This window comes from Pteropus vampyrus, unplaced genomic scaffold, assembly GCF_000151845.1.
Source record: "Pteropus vampyrus isolate Shadow unplaced genomic scaffold, Pvam_2.0 Scaffold588, whole genome shotgun sequence".
Lineage (NCBI taxonomy): Eukaryota > Metazoa > Chordata > Mammalia > Chiroptera > Pteropodidae > Pteropus > Pteropus vampyrus.
This window is the reverse complement of record NW_011889369.1, coordinates 8164-13107: the sequence shown is the minus strand read 5'-3', so window position 1 is coordinate 13107 and position 4944 is coordinate 8164. Positions and strand designations below refer to the sequence as shown.

General features: G+C 62.3%; 1 pseudogene; it reads left to right on the top strand.

Moving 5' to 3' along the window:
- Positions 1–1190: 1190 nt before the first annotated feature.
- On the top strand, positions 1191–1308 carry LOC111733619 (annotated as a pseudogene).
- Positions 1309–4944: the final 3636 nt, after the last annotated feature.

Here is a 4944-nt window from a genome sequence, read left to right as displayed (position 1 = left end):
CTGGGACAACAGAAATAAACATAATCGGACCCCCGCCCAGCGCCATCTCGAAACGCCAGTTCTGGATTCAGGGGAACCCGGGAGGGCGGCGGAGCAGGACGCAGCAGCTCCGGGGTCCCCACCCGGACGCCCGGCGCTGGCACAACCTGTCCAGCGGGAGCACGCAGGAGCCCCGGGGCCTGCGGAAGCCTCGGGCGGCAGACCGAGGCCGGCTTCAGCTCAGCGCGGTGCCGGCGCCCCGTCCCGCACCCCCGTGGCATGGCCGGCAGCTGTGCACAGACCCTCAGGGGTCTGTGCTCTGACGGCCGATGGCTGCTTTCTGATCGCAGAGGTGCGTGCGAGGGGGTGGGCGGCCATCGTCGTCACACCTCCCCCGATATTGCGAGACCCTCCCCCGCCAAGTGAAGTGACGTTCGAGGGACCTAAAGGGCCGGTGCCCTTTCTCCTCCTTTGTTTTGTTCCCCTCTTTTGGGAGACAGACATTTAAGACCAGGACGTTCAAAAACAGCCGCAGATACGGCGAAAAATAGAAAGTGACCGTGTGTGACCAGGAAACAGCTCAGAACAGACATAGGAAGAAAAAGCCATAGACGATGAAAACGGCCAACTCCGGAAAGGCGGAGAGTCGATTTCTGGAGTTATGACGTCATCAGACTCAAACGGCCACCGTTCAGCAATAACAACAAAATCGCAAGGGGACAAACAAACGGGACGGTGTGGCCCAGGGAAAGGGAAGCTGCAGCAGGAGCTGTCCCCTGAAAGGGAGCTGACGCACGCGTCGAAGGTCTGCGAACACCGAAAGGGGGGTGTGGAGAAAGCGAGGAAAACTGTGTGATCAGAAAGGAAATAGCAGTAAAGAGAAAACCTAGAGAGAAACCAAACAAACGCCGGGGCCGGAAAGAACCAGAATCGAAATGAGAGATTCACTGGAGAGACTGAAAGTCAGATTTGAGCAGGAAGAACAAGGGATCTGCGAACTTGAACACAGGACAATGGAAATAACTGAGTCTGAGGAACAAATAAACACGATTCAAAAGTGAAAAGCGCCTGAGCGATGCGTGGGACACCACCCGGTGGACCAGTCGTGGGTCCACAGGAGCCCCAGAGGGGGGGAGAGAGGGGGGCAAAGAAGAGAGGATGGCCGAAACGCTCCCAAATGCGATGAAATACATAAATATAAACACCCGAGAGTCCACAGCGATGGCCCCCTGAACGTGCCCGATCCCGTTGGATCTCGGAAGCTAACGGGGTCGGGCCTGGTGAGGACTTGGATGGGAGACCGCCTGGGAAGACCGGGTGCTGTAGGCATGAAACAAAATATCCAAGAAGCTCAACAAACTCCGAGTCAGATGAACTCAAGGAGACGCACACCGATAAATACGACCAAACATTCGAAAGCCAGACAGAGAATCTCAAAAGCATCGAGAGCGGAGCGGATCATCACACACGAGGGGCCGTCAGGCAGGTCGCGTGCGGACTTCTCTTCAGACACCCGGAGGCCAGAAGACGGTGGGCCAGTATGCGCAACGCGTTTAAGAAGAAGAAAAAGTCAACCAAGAATCCTGGATCCTGCAGAACTGTTCTCAGATGAAGACACCGCCGGGTAAACAAAAGCGGAGGGAGTTGACGACCCCTAGACCTGTCTCGCGAGGGGGCTGGAGGGGGCGCGCAAGGTGAAAGGGGAGGGTGCGGGACGGGCAGCGACGTGAAGCCGAGATCTCAGCAAAGGCAAACGCGTGGGCAGTGACGGACGCCGGGGCTCCTGGAGGAGTGGTTGTAACGGCGCTTTCGTTTTCTACATGACTTAAGAGACTGATGCATTAAGGAAACACAGAATTATTGGTGTAAAAGCTAGCATCACCGTAACTTTGGTTAGCAACTCCCAATCCCCCTTGGTGGGCAAACGGTCTCGTCCGCGGTGGCTTCGAGGCGTCCCTCTATTTGACATTCTAAAACCTCGCGGCCGAGCAGTGGGGATGCATTTGTGTCTTCTTCCCCTTCCTCGGCTCCCTCCGGGCGCTCTTGGCCTGAGAGCGTGTCCGATTCTGAAAGATCACCCTGTGGCCACGGTCCCTCTGGGGCTTCCCAGAAATCTTCAGGAGGTCTGTTGGCCTTACAGAGAATTCACTTCATTGGTTTAAACGGCTGCTGTCGTCAGGTTTTCCTGTCTCCAGACGCGAGCTGGAGTCCGTGACCAGTGACCGTCCTAGTCTAGGTGCTTCCCGACGCGTTTACATCAGGAGGAGGTGCATGGGTCTGTGGGAACAGGCGTGCCACGGGAATGGCTGGGGTTTAGGGGTCACTGTTTTGCACGTGGGTTAACAAAGACTCAGTCGGGAGCGTGACTGGCCACGGAACCCCCAGGAATTCAGACTGTGAGTCACGGGGTCTGCTTACAGAAGTTGGACCAGCGGTGACTGAGGGAGTAGCCGGCCTCATCTGCAGCGTACCTGCAACCTTGACCGCCCACCAGGCCATCTCCCAGGTGAGGTGGCCTGCCCTGACCAGACCTCCTGGGATGGCCAGGGACGGCCAGAACGCTGGCAGCAGCCACTGAAAGGATGCCAGGCCCTCCTCGCTGACCCCCAGCCCACCTTCCCCAAGGAGCTGGGGACCCTGGCCCGTGGGAGAGCAGGAGCTCCGTAAATGTGAGGTGCTGTCACAGCTGAGCCGCACGGAGCACAGGGCCAGCCATGTGGTTCCCGGAAGGCACAAGGAGACCTTGTCAGGCGCCCCTGGCAGCGTCGCCTTTGCCTCCCCAGGTGGCAGCCCCTCCCATAACCGTCCTGCCCACTTGGGGGTCATTTCTTGCCCTTCCTGTGTGGTCAAGCCTGAAGCCAGGGGCGCGCTCCACATCCCAGGGCACACGTATGGGCCTGGTTAGTGAATTCACTGCCTGCACCCCAACCTGCACCCAGCTCCTCCCACCCCCAGCTCAAGAAAATACATCGGGGAGGGCCAGTGCGGACTGGACGGGGAGGGGTCACGGCAGCAGCAGCCGCTCCCTCGGGGGCTGCGCAGCATCATGCACTGCCCCACCCCCCACCCCAGGAGCCCCGGCCTGTGTGACAGCTGCTTCCTGCACCGACACCCACGACCAGTCACCTCCTCCTGTTGGCTGGTCCAATGTCCACGTCCGTGAACTGGCTCCCTAATTAACCCCGCGTGTTTGAAACGATGACGAGGATGCCCCTGCCAGCACCCCCTGCCCCACCCGTCCCTCCCCGCGGGTCCCGCACAAGCCCCAGCTGTGCCACAGAGCCCGTGGGGCCCCACGCAGCCTGGCCCTGGACGGAGGGACGAGCCCTGGGAGGGAGGACACAGTTGGCAGGAAGAGACACCAGGACCAGGACGTGTACATGATGCTCAGCGTTTATTTGCACGTTTGGGGGCTGGGAGAGCAGAAGGGGGTGCTTCGGGATGCTGACCCCCCCTCGGCCATCAGAGCCTCAGCCGCAGGTCCAGACGCTGGCAGGCGGCCACCCTGCCCGACGCCGCTCCCTAGAGGCAGCTGGCCGTGCCTGGGCAGGTCCAGTCTGTAGTCTGCTACAGGTTTCGGGGTGCAGGGGAGGGCCCGCAGCCCCCCGTGAGGAGCAGCCAGTGGCCCGTGTGCAGTGTTGCTCCAGGGTGTCCCTCTGATACCAGGAAGGGGTGAGTCTAGGCAAAGCGGCTCTCGTTTTGGACGAAGGCCGGCCCTGACGGCAGGGCAGGTGGCCGAGACAGGCCAGTGGGACTCCCTGCCTGGTACCCTCCTCACGTGGACCCACTGCACTGTCCCCTGCCAGGGCATGGGTTTCACCCGGGGGCAGCTGGAAGGCGGGTGGGGGCAGTGGGACAGGGACAGAATGGCATCAGACAGTGGCCCCCTAGGACGGAAGGACAGGGGTGCTGTCCTCGGGAGCTACAGGTGAGGGCGCACAGGACGGGGCGCAGCCGCATGCGTCCACGTGGGTGTAGGTGCGCTGGACGGCGGTCCCGTCGGGGCACTGCATGGTCACCACCTGCTGGTGGGCCTCGGTCTCCTGGCAGCAGGTGCACTGCCGCTGCATGGCCTGGGCCTCCGCGGAGTACCTGGGACACACGGCGCCCTCAGGACCCGCCCCGCCGCCCGGCCACCCGGCCCTGGGGCCGGGAGGTGGCAGCCCCACCCACCCCAAGTCGCTGTCCGAGCGTGGGGCTTTGCGATCCTGGCCTGGGGTGGGTCTGTGGGCACTCACGGTCGCTTTGACCCCGGCCCTTTCCCGGCCAGGCACCCTCTCTTCCCAGAACCAGCTCAGACGTGCTGACCCCACGGACCCCTCCTCAGGATCCTGCCCTGGCCCAGGGCAGGCAGCTGGCCACAGCCTGGGCTGACTTGGGTCAGCAGGCTCTGCCAGCAGCTCCGGCCCGAGATTCTGCCCCACCCCCATCTGGACACTGCCCCCAGGCCCGTGGACTCTTCCCAGAACCAGCTCAGACGTGCTGACCCCACGGACCCCTCCTCAGGATCCTGCCCTGGCCCAGGGCAGGCAGCTGGCCACAGCCTGGGCTGACTTGGGTCAGCAGGCTCTGCCAGCAGCTCCGGCCCGAGATTCTGCCCCACCCCCATCTGGACACTGCCCCCAGGCCCGTGGACTCAGGTCTGAAGCTGCAGGACCCCTCTCGGTGGCCGAGCTGGTCCAGCCTGGCTCTCCTCAGGTGGGCGTGGAGACAGGGGAGCTCCTTTGGGCCCCCCCTTTGCTCCTTCCTGTGGCAAACTGGACGACCAAGGACAGCTGTGTGGGCACTGGGTGCTGACTCTGCAGTCTGAGTGGCCTTCGGCTTCCAACCTAGGAGGTACCCAGTGGGTGGGGGGCTCTGGGGAGGGCTGGGGCCCACTCACTTGGACACCCCCGGGCAGGAGCCCTCGCAGAAGGTGACGTTGACGAGGGCCTCGCAGTCCCCGTGCCGCAGGATGGTCCTGTT